The sequence below is a fragment of the Ursus americanus genome, chromosome X (assembly GCF_024610735.1).
Source record: "Ursus americanus isolate L20-20 chromosome X, mUrsAme1.1.p, whole genome shotgun sequence".
NCBI classification, from domain to species: Eukaryota; Metazoa; Chordata; class Mammalia; order Carnivora; family Ursidae; genus Ursus; species Ursus americanus.
Genome location: NC_142164.1, coordinates 78,705,767 through 78,721,462, shown reverse-complemented (window position 1 = coordinate 78,721,462; position 15,696 = coordinate 78,705,767). Strand labels below are relative to the sequence as shown.

At 42.6% G+C, this 15,696-nt stretch overlaps 1 long non-coding RNA gene across 1 annotated transcript in view; it reads left to right on the top strand.

The window, feature by feature from the left end:
• The window catches only part of LOC123793533 (uncharacterized), a 43,283-nt gene extending 27,854 nt beyond the window's left edge, over window positions 1-15,429 (top strand). The window contains exon 3 of the long non-coding RNA XR_006780020.2: window positions 12,592-15,429. This is a non-coding gene — a long non-coding RNA (uncharacterized LOC123793533). The remainder of the gene's footprint in view (window positions 1-12,591) is intronic.
• Window positions 15,430-15,696: the final 267 nt, after the last annotated feature.

The window sequence follows — 15,696 nt, the reverse complement described above, 5'->3', positions numbered from 1 at the left end:
TCACGAACCTGAGATCATGACCTGAAATGAAATCAAGAGTCCGTTGCTCAACCGACTGAGCCACCCAAGCGCCCCGGAAATGGCCTCTGTAGTTTAAAAAGAAGAAACTAAAACCTGGCTGTTGGAAAAATAAGTGTAAACCTCAGCCATCCTCAGCCTGGAAAAGAATCATGGGGGTTACAATGAGTCTACTCAGGTCACCTCGAGCCACACTATGCCTCCTTTTGTCCCCCAGTCTTAGTGTCCCTGTCTCCTTCGATGAACCAATGAACATTTTCCCCTCGATACTAAAGTCACCTATTCTGCCTTGTCGCTCTGTGTTCAGTTTGCCCTGTCAGGTCTTTTTGCTGCAGTTGAAATCAGGATCAAGGCAATTATCTTACCTGATGAAATGGCTTCCTCTTACCATGGGATGCCTCACTGAGGTATGTGCCTTCCTGGCTAACCCCTGCGTGTCTACTAACATATACGGTAGAAATATTTCTTGCAAATTAAACATAGTAATGTGCTGTAGGCAAGTTGGACGGTAACTGGACCTCCCCCTGCCATCTGTAACAATTTGGTCTGACCCACAATAGCTGACTTTCTGGGCTGGGCACTTGCGGAAGTCCCAGTCAGCTGGTGGACAGCTGGCCTTAACAAGGGACAGCAGCTGCTTAGGACACTCCCATTAAAGTCAAAATTACACAGCACCTGTTGCCATCCTGCTGTCACAGCGCCCACTTTCAAAACTGGCAGAAGAGGGAAGAGATCCTTCTATCAGTGTCCTCCTCAAACAGGGCATCTTAATGCCAGCTCAGAATCTATGCAATAGCCCTATCCTGTAAGAAAGTCAGGCAGATGTATTTTTAAAAATTTTTATTTATTTATTCATGAGAGACAGAGAGCTAGGCAGAGGCAGAGGGAGAAGCAGGCTCCCCACTGAGCAGGGAGCCCAATGTGGGACTCGATCCCTGGGATCGTGACCTGAGCCAAAGGCAGATGCTTAACCGACTGAGCCACCCAGGCGCCCCTAGGCAGATGTATTTTAAGAGCAGACAGGTCTGCCACCATGATCAGGACCCACACCATATCACTGAATATGTCACCCTTTTCATGCCAGAGTTCTGAACTCACCATCATCCTCTCCATGAATCCAGTTCAGGCTTCTTTGAGGTTGATCCGACCAACACTTTGTTTCTGTGTCTCAGGACACCCCAATTCCCCCCAATTCTGCCTTCACCCACCATCAGCAACAGACAATATGCACTGTCCCTTTCCAGGACCCACTAACTAGACAGTGTTCAGTTGGTCCTCAATATGCCTCAGCATCCCCTGAGAGCAGTAAGTCTCAACACATAAGACTCAGGGTACATTTTACTATCCTGAAATGAAATTCAATAGTAATGGAACCCACCTCCACGCCTACTTCTTAAAAATAAAGCTAATGCACTAACTTCAACATAAAAGGAATATCTCGAAGGCTTGTTCTGCATCATCTGAGCTCGTCTTATGACTTCTATCCTTTAGACCATTTATATAGTGACTTTTGATGTTGAACCATAACATCTTTATATTTCTGAGGTACACTCTATCTGGTCATCATCTGTGCTTTTGAATATAGTGTTAATATCTGTTAGCTAACATTTTATTGGGGATTTTTGTTTCATAAATGAAATGACCCTAGGATTTTCTTTTCTTGGATTCTCCTTATCTGGTTTTGCCATCTAGGTTACAGTAGGCTCAAAAAGTGAAATGGATAGGTTTCACTCTTTTGTTATGCATAAGATCGGAAACTCAAAAGTTTGCTACAACTCATCTACAAAACCAACTGGGGTTTTGAAGGAGGAGAGTTCTTTGACTACCATTTCTGTTTCTTTAATACTCACTGGACTATTCAAGACCTTTCTTTTTTTGTGCCAATTTTAGCATGTTCTAGTTTTCTAAGAATGTATCCTTTTCATCTAGGTTTTTGAATTCATTGGCATATCATTCATACTTCTTTTTGAAAAAAAATCTATTTTGTTGTAGTTACTACCCACTTTTTATTCAGTATCTGAGTTTTTAAATTTTCTCTTTGTTTTTTTCTTGATCACTCTTTTCAGAGGTCTATGTTTTTTAAAAGATTTTATTTATTTATTAGACAGAGAGAAAGAAGCATAAGCAGGGGGAGGAGAAGAGGGAGAAGCAGGCTCCCTGCTGAGAAGGGAGCTGAGCCCAGGACCCTGGGATCATGACCTGAGCCAAAGGCAGATGCTTAACCGACTGAGCCACCCAGGCGTCCCTGTTCTCCTATATTAGTCTTTTCAGAGACCAGATTTGGTTGGGCCAATTTTTGCTATTGTCTTTTGTTCTCTGTTTCATTTATTTCTACCTTATCATAATGATTTCTTTGTTTCTTTGAATTTAGTAATATAAGCCATGTAACATTGGCACAAAAATGGAAAAGTAGATTAATAGAACAACATAGATACAGACCTGTGTGTATAAAGGAACCTAGTGTATGACAAATCAATGGAGAAAGGACAGTTGTTTAGTTGATGGTGTTGAAAACTCTGGCTCATGACATGGAGAAAAATAAAACCATATTCCTACCTCCTGCCACATACAAAACTGCACTCTGGATAGAGGACCTAAATGTGAAAGATAATGTTAATAGAAGAAACTGTAGGAGGATATCTTTGTGACCTAAAGGCTCGGAATAACTTCTGAGATGAAACTTCAAGACTATAACCTATATAGTAAAGAATTGATTAATTTGATTGCATCAAAGTTAAGGATTCATGCTTGATGAGAGACACTATGGACAAAGGCAAGAAATCATCTACAGAATGGAAGAGGATATTTGCAGTGTCAAAACCAACAAGGGGGGGGGGCGCCTGGGTGGCTCAGTTGGCTGAGCCTTCAGTTCAGGTCATGATCCCAGAATCCTGGGATCAGGACTCCAGTCCCACGCCCTGCTCAGTGGGGAGCCTGCTTCTCCCTCTCCTTCTGCCCCTCCTCCTGCTTGTGCTCTCTCTCTCTCTGTCAAATGAATAAATAAAAATCTTTTAAAAACAGAAATCAACAAGCGATTTCATATCCAGAATATACAAAAACTGGGGCGCCTGGGTGGCTCAGTTAAGTGTCTGCCTTTGGCTCAGGGCATGATTCCGGAGTCCTGGGATCGAGCCCCACATCAGGCTCCTCCACTGGGAGCCTGCTTCTTCCTCTTCTACTCCCCCTCCCCCTGCCTGTGTTCCCTCTCTTGCTGGCTGTCTCTCTCTCTGTCAAATAAATAAATAAAATCTTTAAAAAAAAAGAATATACAAAAATGTCCCATGAATCAATGAGAAGAGAATACCACCACCAATATAAAATTGAGCGAAGTATAGAATAAGCAATTTGAAGATGAAGAAATTTGAAAAGCCAACAGCATATGATGAGGTATTCAAGATCACTGAAAATCTGGGAAGTGAAAATAACAGTGAGATATGACTTCGTATCTATGAGACTGACAAAATTAGCAAGCAGGACGATGACAAGTGATGGTGGGGATGTGAGGACCTACATACCCACCTGTGTGGCTGGGAGAAGTGTGGACTTGGGCAGCCATTCTGAAGGGCTGCCTGGCAGCACTTGGTCAAGTGACATATGCATGTCGGATATGACCCAGCAGTTCTGCCCATGGGAATAGTAAGTCCCAGGGAAATACACAGAGACATAAGGGGACATATGTGAGGGTGTTCATCACAGCATTAAACCCAAAAAGAAAAGGCAAACCACTAAGCCTCCAAGGGCAAAAATACAAACGCTCACTCATTAAAGTGAAATCTTCCAACCTATGTGCCCGGGTTCCAGGAGGTGGGAGTTATTGATAGCTGTAATTTTACAACTTTTTTTTAACCCGTTTTAAAATAGTTGGAAAGTGGGGCGCCTGGGTAGCTCAGTCGGTGAAGCGTCTGCCTTTAGCTCGCGTCAGGATCCCAGGGTCCTGGGATCGAACTCCGTGTGTTGTGCGCTGCTTGGCGGGGACCCTGCCTCTCCCTCTCCTTCTGCCCCTGCTTGCACTCTCTCTCTCAAATAAATAAATACAATCTTTTTTTAAATAAGTAAATAAAATAGTTTGAAGGGATATTTGAACAGTACGGTATTCAGTGGTTCCCTCTGTGAACTTCTTTAGATCCGGGGTTTATTACGCTGGTATGAAAGACTAAATGTGCGGCTCCTGCCGTCAGAGAGCAGCTCTTTGCAAGCTGCACAACCACAACGTAGCAGTCCTCTGACCTCTGGGAGTTGCTCCACTTGATCTGATTTTCACTTTGCTCCTGTCTTGTGTGCATACGGATGATACGTAAAACTGTATTAGATTCACTCTGTTCTTTCTACAGTTTTTTTTTTCTAGTAACGCTGAAGTTACGTAAGTTAAATCTTTGTTAGCAGAGTCATGGGCATCTACTGTTAGGCGCTGCTAAAAGGAACACAGTTGATTTTGTTATTTTCGAAGTTGTTATTGCCCCTATTTTCTTTCTGCTTCTTCCCTGCTTTCCTCCATTGCTCCTTCTCTCCCTTCTTTCTTGGCTGCCAGCCTGCCTGCCTTCCTTCATCCTTTTTTCTTTCTCTACCTTCCCTCTGTAACTCTCTCTCCCCAACTTGTCTTTCTCCCCCATCTTTCTGCATTATTGGATTTTGATGTTAGCAACTAGCCACATGCTGATTTTTGATGGAATTTCATTCTGAATCATTTCCTTTTAGAAAAAATATGAAAGTGTAATAGTGGAATTATTTAATCAGGTCAATTCATTACAGTGGGCTGGTTATAAGCCCTTGCAGCTTCAGAAAAAAATCTGTTACTCATAATATGTTCACACATGAGTATAAGTAACATTTATTTTGAATATTTAGAATTTTTAGAGTTTTCGATTAGGAAATTAACCAACAATTAATATTTCATTTACCACATGTGGATTTTTGTAATTTCCAATGAAATTCAATTTAAAGCATTCTAAATGCATCCTGATATTAAAAACCATTTTTGGGAACCTAATATATAAATAGATGTAATTTATACAAATATTTATTTCCAAATCTGTATTAGCGTTTTCCAGAGAAACAGAACCTTATATCCATGTATATGGAGAGGGAAGGAGAGAAAAAAAGGAGGGATAGATTTATTATAAGGAATTGGCTCAGGCAAATCAGGGAGGCTGACAAGCCCCTACATCTGTGGAGTGAGTCAGCAAGAAGACCCAGGAGAATTGATGGTGTATTTCCACCCAAATGCTGGCAGGCTCAGGACCCATGAGGAGCTGCTATTTCATTTTGAATCTGGAAATGATTCAAGAGGCAGGAAAAAGATAATGTCCCAGTTCAAAGGTAGTCAGGCAGAAAGAATCCTCCCTTACCCTGGGGAAGGTCTGCTTCTTTGTTCTATTCAGGCCTGCTATGGACTTGGATCGGTCCCACCCACGTTAGGGAGAGCAGCCAGCTTTACTCAGACTACTAATTTAAATGTCAATACCATCCCAAAGCACCGGAAACGCTCAGAATAATACTTGGCCAAATAACTGATAGTCTGTGGCCCAGTAAAGTTGACACACTGAATTAACAATCACAAGTTTACCCCCATCATCTTGACACTCAAACGCATCTCCCTAAACCAGACTTAACTGCCAGATGAAGACAATAATGAGGTCAAGCTTCCACCTAACATGATACAACTATCTTGCATACAACCAAAAATGCGCTATCCACTTACCCAGAAGAGAAGATAAAATCCTTGAAAGATATTAACTTCTCCCTTTGATATTCCATAACTTAAAAACTATGATGTAAAATTAACCATACTGAAATACCTTGATATAAAGCCAATACATCTTATGTTACATGATAAGGGCATGTAAAGGAGGGCAAAAACAAAGATAAAGACAGATGATAATAGATAGATGATAGATGATGATAGATAGATAGATGATAGATGATAGATAGATAGATAGATAGATAGATAGATAGATAAATAGATAGATGATAGATGATAGATAGATAGAGGCTATGGGATAAACAGTACACACACACACACAAATATTCATATCAAAACAAGGAGAAAATAGTCACGACAATTATAGTCCTCCTTTCTGTAAATAGTAACATGGTCATGGTTATATTTATAACCCCCTTCTTCCACTACCCACTCTATATTTCCTTTGTCTTTACCAAGCACCTCAGCTGGTTGTGGTCCTTTACTGGTGGGGTAACTCAAACCTTCATTCCTGAAGGGTCTGGGCCATTAATAGTCCTGCTTGGATCAAGTTGCAGTTTTCCACTGACCTTAATCACAGGACACGGTAACACTAAGAGATGCTCTAAGGGATCATCCATATAGCCACAGACGTGTCCTTACTGCCAATGTGGGATAGCAGTCCAATTTCCCCTTGGTAGTTGGGATCAATCACACAGCCAGCACAGTAACTCCCTTCTTTGCCTGTTGATTCAGAGGTGTGGGCAGCCCAAAGTGGCTGGGTGGCAGACTTAACTTCAGTTCAATGGAATCATTGTTGTGTCTCCTGGGGGAAGCATTCCTGCCTTTGGAACAGAGACCTCTAGGGCCAGCAGAGAATAAGGTCGCGGGAATAGGAAGCAAACATGTCAGTGGGTCGGTAGGTGTGCTAGTGAGTGGTGCCACTCTACTTCCAGCCCTTGATTCCTGGACCATGCATGCTGGCTGCGGGAAAAACAGCACCACAACTTGATGCTGACTCAGAGCCTTCTGGAGAACCTTGCCCCAGCCCTGCAAGCTAGAGCCACCTAACTGGCCCTGTACCTGAGCCTTCAAAAGGCCATTCCATTGTTCCATGAAGCCAGTTGCTTTAGGATGGTAGGGGGCATGGTACAAACAGTGAATTCCAAACACTGCACTTTTTGCGAGTTCTTTGATTGGAACCAATGCTGCATAGAATACCATGATAGTGGATAAGGCATTCTGCAAGTCCACAGATGGTGGTTTTGGCAGAACCATTAAGTACAGGGAAGGCGAGCCTGTATCCAGAGTAGGTGTCTTTTCCAGTAACAACAAAATCTAGCCCCTTTCGCAATGGTAGGGGTCCAACATAGTCAGCCTGCCACCGGGTTGCTGGCTGACCACGCTGGGGAATGGTGCCGTATCAGGGAGTCAGTGTTGGTCTCTGCTGTTTGTAGGTTGGGCACTCAGCAGTGGCCAGAGCCAGGCTGGCCTTGATGAGTAGAAATCCATGCTCCAGAGCCTGTGTACAACCTCCATCCTTGCCACTATGGCCATTTTGTTCATGAGTCCATTGAGTGACAGGGGTGCTTGGTGAAGGAGACTGATATCCACAGAACGGGTTGCCTTATCTACTTGATTATTTAAATTCTCCTTTGCCAAGGTCACCCTTTGGTGACCATTTACATGAAACATGAATATCTTCACATATTTTGCCCATTCAGAGATATCTGTCCACATGTCTTCCCAAAATGTCCTTGTCACCAATTTTCCAATCATGTTTCTTCTAAGTCTCTTGATCATCCAGCCAAACGATTGGCCACAGTCCATGAATTGATATATAAGCAAGGAATCTGGGCATTTCTCCTTCCAGTCAAAGTGAATGATGAGGTGCACTGCCCTAACTTCTGCCCACGGGGAAGATTTCTCTTCACCACTGCCTTCAGGGATGTCCCAGGCTCTAGTGTGTGGTGCTGCCTATCGTGGAGAACCATCTGTAAACCAGGCCCGAGTCTTCTCTTCCTCTGTCAACTGATCATAGGGAGCTCCCCCTGATGCCCTAGGTGCAGGCTGGAGAGAGAAGGGAGAGTGGCACGAGTGGGGGGACCATGGACACTGGGGCTACTTCTTCATGTAACTTACGTGTGCCTTCAGGGCCTGCCCGGGCCCAACATGCATATGTAAATACCATTTCCATTTGATGGTGGAACGATGCTGTGCACCACCATCTTTATGGTGTAGTGGGTCAGATAACACCCAGTTCGTGATGAGCAGCTCACGTCACACGGTAACTTGGTGGCCTGTGGTTAAGCTTTCAGTCTCTGCTGAGGCCCAGTAGCAGGCCAAGAGCTGTTTCTCCAAAGGAAAGTAGTTACCCACAGAGGATGGCGGGCCTTTGCTCCAAAATCCTAAGGGCCTGCACTGCAGTTCATCTCTAGGAGCCCGGCCAAAACTCCAAACAGCACCCCTGTCTGCCACTGCCACTTCAAGTACCATTGGATCTGCTGGACCATAGGGCCCAGGTGACAGAGGAGCTTGCACAGAGGTCTGGATCAGCTGTAGAACCTTCTCTTGTTCTGAGCCCCACACCAAGCTAGCAGCTTTTAAGGACGCCAGGCGAATGAGCCAGAGTAACACACCCCGATAAGGAATATGTCGCCTCCAAAATCCAGAAGCCCATGAGGCATTGTGCTGCATCTTTAGTTCTAGGAGGGGCCAAATGCAACAACTTATCCTTCACCTTGGAAGGGATATCTCAACACACCCCCATACCACCAGATCCCGCCACATTTCACTGAGGTAGAAAGTCCCTGAATTTTTGTAGGATTTATTTTCCACTTTCTGACACCATGTGTCTTACCAATAAGTCTAGAGGGGTTGCTACTTCTTGCTCACTAGATCCAGTCAGTAAAACATCATCGATGTAATGAACCAGTGTGATATCTTGTGGAAGGGAAAGGTAATAAAGACACTTGTGAACTGAACTATGACATAGGGCTGGAGAGATGACATACCCCTAAGATTGGACAGTGAAGATGTGTTGCTGGCCTTGTGAGCTGAAAGCAAACCACTTTGGGTGGTCCTTATTATCAGGTATGGGGGGAAAAAGAATTTTGCAGATCAACAGTTGCACACCAGGTACCAGGGGAAACCAGGGGATGTGTTAATTTGCTCAAGCAATGAGTCTGCATCTGGTACAGCAGCTACAAATGGAGGCACCATCTGGTTAAACTTACTATAATTCACAGTCATTCTCCAAGACCCATCTGTCTTCTGTATAAGCCAAATAGAACTGAATGCGGATATCGTGGGAATCACCACCCTTGCATATTTCCAGTCCTTGATGGTGGCATTGATCTCTGCCGTCCCTCTAGGGATGCTGTACTGCTTTAGATTTACTATTTACTATATTTCTCGGCAGGTGCAGTTCTTGTGGCTTCCATTTGGCCTTTCCCACCATAATAGCCCTCACTCCACAGGGCAGGGAAACAACATGAGTATGTGTATTCCAATTATGTATTTGGTGGCTGAGTATATAGATGCCAATTATGAATTTCAGACTAGAGAAATAACCATGAGATGGATTTAGGGACCCACCAGGCGCGTTGTGAGATGAAACTGAGCTAAAACCCCATTGATCATCTGACTTCTGTAAGCCGCTACTCAGACTGGAGGGCCACAGTGAGGTTTTGGTGATCATGGTATCTCCCCTGCCAGGTAAGTAAGTATCACAGTGATGTTTTGGATCTCCTGGAGTCAGTGTCAGCTCAGAGCTAGTGTCCAGTAGTTCCCCCAAAGATCTGATCATTTCCTTTTACCCAATGCAGTTATCCTGGGAAAAGGCTGTAGGTCCCTTCGGAGGAAGGCTAAGAAAAAGATTAGCAGTATAAATTTGTGTGTTCCTCAGTGTTCCTCAGGGAGACCTGGCCTCACCATTCCAGCCTTCAGGATAATATTCCTTCCCCCATCAATGTTTTCATTTTAACAGTAGACACCCTGTGACCTGTGAGTTCAACTTGTGTTATAATTCAACCAGTAGTGGAATGAGGTTCTGTGTTTGATTTTCAGCCATCTTGTCCCTGTGGCTACAGAAGATAAGGGCCTCCAGGGCACACATAGAAGCTTTCAGGTCATTTATGTGGCTCTTGCACTGGGAATTCAAAGCTCATCTTCTGCTCCCCCCAACTTTGTCCAACAACATTAGGAGCAACCAGCCAATCTCATTATATTTGTTAATTTGACAAAAAAAAAATGTTCAGAAGTAAATACATGGTAACCCAGATCCTTGCTTCTTATAAGTGGTTGATTAGGAGTATTACATGGTGATATTTTGTGTATCTCTAGAAGTTCCTGCCATGGACTATCAATTCTCTCTTTACTACTGGAATAGAGTCATTAGTGTCTTTAAATATAATCAGATTAGAGATCCAATTCCCAAAACCCCAAAACCAATTTAGAAAACTCATCCTTAAAATTCTGTTCCTCTAGAACCACTTTCAATATCAAAATTATTAGTCAGGGTTCTCCAGGGAAAGAGAACCGATAGGATGCAAATATAGAGATAAAGAGATTTATTATAAGGAATTGGTTTATATGATTATAGAAGCTGACAAGCCCCGAGATATGCAGGATGAGTTGGCAAGTGAGAGAATTGGTGTATTTCTGGTCCAAAGGCCAACACAGCCAGGAAGAGTCATTGTTTCATTTGGTTCTGAAGATAGGAAAAAGCTGATATCTCAGTCCAAAGGCAGTCAGGCAGAAAGAATTCTCCTTTACTCTGGGGAGAGTCAGCCCTTTTGTTCTAGTCAGGCCTTCAACTGACTGGATGAGGCCCACACACATTCAGATCAATCTGCTTTCCTCAGTCTACTGGTTTAAATGTGAATCTCAGCAAAATGACCCCAAGAATAATGTTTGACCAAATATCTGGGCAACCCATGGTCCAGCAAAGTTGACGCATAAAATTAACCACCACAGTATCATAATGGACAACTTTTGGAGTAAAGCTGCAATGTCATCATATTTTCAGGACCAACCCTGGGTCCATGAATGATGGTTTAGTCATGAGGATCATCTCAAGTTTGGATTTGGGTGCCCAACAAGCCCTCCTTCCTGAGCCTAAATGTCTGATTTTCACGGAGAATTATTGAGAGAAGCAACAATGCCAAGCAGATGATTCCAGGTTAAAATATCCAAGCAAATATTTCATGAATTATCTTTTATTTTGCAACAGTCACAAAGTTAAAGAGAAGTTGCTAGAACAGTATAGAGAACTTCTTTTCCTGAACCACTTAAGAGCAAGTTGCAGACGTTGTTGCAGACCCATCACTTCTGAATATTTTAGTGGACTTTTCTACAAATAAGGACATTCTCTTACATAATCACAATACAACCATCAATGCTAATATAGCACTATGACCTAATCCTCATATTTCATTCAGATTTCACCAGTTTTCCTAATAATATTCTATAATTTATAGCAAAAGGACCCAATCCAGGATCATGCATTGCATTTTTTAATGAATATTTTGAAACAAAGGAATTTGTGTAGTGAGACCACAGTGATAAGAAGATAAAAAGGCTTTGCATCTAGAGTTTGTTCTGAAAATCCTGAGATTCTAGTAATACATTGTTTTATACAGACGAATCCTCATCTGTTGTAAGAGTTTGCCTTTTGATCTGATTTCCATGGGAAATGGTACTATTGGTATGGAGTCTAATTAAAATACAAGGCACTAACATCCCACCTGTTGTCATCTTTGTTTTAAGATGAAGGATAAGAACATCCCTCTTTGCTGTTTCGTACGTGTGTGAGCTGATCCAAAGGAAAAACATTTTCTGAAGTTTGTAAGCAAAAAATAAAAATAGAGTTTTTTTCCATGAACCATTCTCACCTGGTAGATTTGTGGAAAAAAGATTAGCTGACTTTTTTGGGTGCCTGAATATACTTTGTAGAGATTTGGAAGGACCTTGTGAAAATGTGCACTGACAAAGATTAGAGGGTTCAAAGCAAAAATTCAACTTTGGAAAAGTGAGATTTAAAAAATCATTCCCTGGTAGTATTGATATTATAATTTAAATCATAAAGAAAAAAAAATTTTAAGAAGTAGAGTAGCATCTGTGAATAACTTGAAGAAAAGAACCATTATTTAAAAACTATTAAAATGTTCAACTTGTTTTAATGATTTCAAGAATGAAATAGAAATTCTGGCTAACAGAGAAAAAGCTGTACCAGCTTGCACGCCCACCAACAATGTCAAAGGGTTCCCCTTTCTCCGCATCCTCGCCAACATTTGTTGTTTCCTGATTTGTTAATGTTAGCCATTCTGACAGGTGTGAGGTGGCATCTCATTGTGGTTTTGATTTGTATTTCCCTGATGCTGAGTGATGTTGAGCACTTTTTCATGTGTCTGTTGGCCATCTGTATGTCTTCTTTGGAGAAGTGTCTGTTCAAGTCTTCTGCCCATTGCTTGACTGGATCATTTATTTTTTGGGTGTTGAGTTTGATAAGTTCTTTATAGATTTTGGATACTAGCCCTGTATCTGGTAAGACATTTGCAAATATCTTCTCACATTCTGTAGGGTGTCTTTTGGTTTTGTTGACTGTTTCCTTTGCTGTGCAAAAGCTTTTTTTTTTTTTAAGATTTATTTATTTATTTATTTGACAGAGATAGAGACAGCCAGCGAGAGAGGGAACACAGCAGGGGGAGTGGGAGAGGAAGAAGCAGGCTCCCAGCGGAGGAGCCCGATGTGGGGCTCGATCCCGCAACGCCGGGATCACGCCCTGAGCCAAAGGCAGACGCCTAACGACTGCGCCACCCAGGCACCCCTGTGCAAAAGCTTTTTATCTTGATGAAGTCCCAGTGGTTCATTTTTGCTTTTGTTTCCCTGGACAGGTTTGGAGACATGTCCAGCAAGAAGCTGCTGCAGCTGAGGTCAGAGAGATTACTGCCTGTGTTCTCCTCTAGGATTTGGATGGATTCTTGTCTCACATTTAGGTCTCTCATCCACTTTGAGTTTATTTTTATGTATGGTGTGAGAGAGTGGTCCAGTTTCATTCTTCTGCATGTGGCTGTCCAATTTTCCCAGCACCATTTGTTGAAGAGACTGTCTTTTTCCCACTGGATGTTTTTCCTGCTTTATCGAAGATTAGTTGACCATAAAGTTGAGGGTCAGTTTCTAGGTTCTCTATTCTGTTCCATTGATCTATGTGTCTGTTTTTGTGCCAGAACCATACTGTCTTGATGAGACAGAAGAAAGAGAAATTAAGGAATCAATCCCATTTACAATTCACAAAACCCGTAAGATACCTAGGAATAAACCTAACCAAAGAGGGAAAGGATCTTTACTTTGAAAACTACAGAATACTTATGAATGAAAGAAATTGAGGAAGACACAATGAAATGGAAAAACATTCCATACTCATAGATTGAAAGAACAAATATTGTTAAAATGTCTATGCTACCCAGAGCAATGTACACATTCAGTGCAATCCTTATCAAAATACCATTGACATTTTTCACACAGCTGGAACAAACAATCCTAAAATTTGTTTGGAACCAGGAAAGACCCCGAAAGCCCAGAGGAATGTTGAGAAAGAAAAGCAAAGCTGGTGGCATCACAATTCCGGACTTCAAGCTCTATTACAAAGCTGCAGTCATTTATTTATTTGAGAGAGAGAGAGAGAGCGCGAGAGAGCGCGAGCATGCAGCAGGGAGGGGCAGCAGGAGAGGGAGAGAGAAGCTTTAGCAGACTCCAAGCTGAGCGACCCTGAGATCACGACCTGAGCCAATACCAAGAGTCAGACCCTTAACCAACTGCACCCCTTGTCATAACTATATAAAATAAATACAGAGTAGTACCTGTTTTCATCAAGCCCACTTCCCATCCCTTTCTCAGTACCCCATACCTCCTTTGAAGTAGACCCATAGCCAGAGCCAGGGTGATGTGTCACTCCAGCTATGAGAGCCCAAGGACCAGGACTGAGAAAGAACATGAAATGATAATAATGGCAGCTAACATTTATTAGGGACTTCATTTATGCCAGACACTAAATACATACTCTCATTTACTTCTCACAATAACCCTCTGTGATAGGTACTATTATTCTACTATTCTCCTTCAATATAATATGTGGGAACTGAGACTGTAAGGGATCAAGTCATTTGCAAAAAAATTACATGGCCAGTAATTGATGGAGGCAAGATTTGCACTCAGGCGGTTCGGCAGCCTTCATGTGCCTGCTCTTTCTGGGCCCCTGTATGCTCCCTTTGGGCCTCAGCTTTTCATCTGCAATGCTTGGTTGTGAGAGGAGCCAAACTGGCGCTGTTCCAGGCTAAGCTACGGGTTGAACAGATGACCACATAAGCCACACAGCAGGATAGGCCAAGCTAGGGACACTGAGGTCTATAGTTTGGGGAAGCAGGAGTAATGGAGGCACCAGCCCCTGGTCCAGCCTCACCCTAATCCCTTGTCTAGGGGAAAGGTCTGGCCTTTTACCTGTCTCCCTGTCTGGACCTGATCAAAGGACAACACAACGGATACCATTATCCGGGGTAGAGGGGGCAGGAAGGTGCTAGAAGGGAGGTCCTTAGAAGAGAATGAGGCCTGAATACCAGGTAAAAGGCAGGAAAGTGTTCAATCCCAGCAGCACCTCGTGGTGGTAGTTGAGGAGATGACAGGGCCAGAGAGGAGACTGGCCCTGAAGCCGTCTCCACAGCTTGAGCCCCTCTAGCCAGCCTCAACTCCCAATGCTTCTGCACCTGGTCCTTCCTCTCAGACCAACGCAGACTCTTGGCACCACCTGCAAGCCCCATCTAGCTCCATTTCCCACATTTTGCCACTATCATGACTTCGGACCACCCCTTAACTCTCCCAAGTCCCTACATACATCCTGTGAGGTCCAGATCTAATCCCACACCCTCTAGAAAACCTTCTCTTGATAAAGTTCATCTCTTGATAAACTAAATGACCGATTCCCCCTTTTCCCATTCACCATTCTCAGGGAATCAAGCTAATATTTTAATGTATAACCTTTTGTTTGTGCATGTCCTGGTAAAATATACTGCTGTGTTTGCATGTATTTGTAATGCATTGTGAAAATGAATGAAAGGAAACCTCACTAAAGTGGAATTGGGAAGCCAGAAGGGGGAGCCGTTCTACTCAACATCATTTATAGGAAGAACTGACAATTACGGACCCCAAAAGAAGAACTGTCAACAGAAAAGAAACACCAATTCCAGGCCCCAACAGGAAAAGATGCACATTGCATCTCCTGCAAGAAACTGACCACCCCTATAACCCAGCCAATGAGAAACCGTCAGCGCCTTGAACTCTTGCTTTTCTCCATGGACTTTCATTCAAAACAATCCCTTCCAACTTCCTCCTTCTTCTCCATAAAATAACTCCTCTCCTTTGTTTTTTGGACTTGCCTATGGTTTTTGCTGCAGCTTGCATGTCCCAAATTGCAATTCTGCTTCTCCCGAATAAACCCATCTTGCTGGTGAAATAACTGGCTGTTTTAAGTTAACAGTATCTGAGGGTCTTATGTTGTATATTTCATTCTGTTTCCTACTTGTTTACATAACAATATGTGCCTTTTACACGTATTGCATGGTGCACTGGGTGTTATACACAACTGATGAATCGTCGAGCCTTACATCGGAAACCGGGGATGTACTGTATGGTGACTAACATAATATAATAAAAAATCATTAAAAATAAATAAATAAATAAATAAATAAATAAATAAATAAACAAACATTCTGGTTTAACAGCAAAAAAAAAAAAACAATATGTGCCTTTTAATTTTTTAGCTTTTTCTTTTGTAATAATTTCTGACATAAAAAGTTACAAAACTAGGGGCACCTGGGTGGCTCAGTCGGCTAAGGGTCTGACTCTTGATTTCGGCTCAGGTCATGCATGATCTCAGGGTTGTAAGATAGAGCCCCACGTTGGGCTCTGCACTGGGCATGGAGCCTGCTTAAGATTTTTTCTTTCCT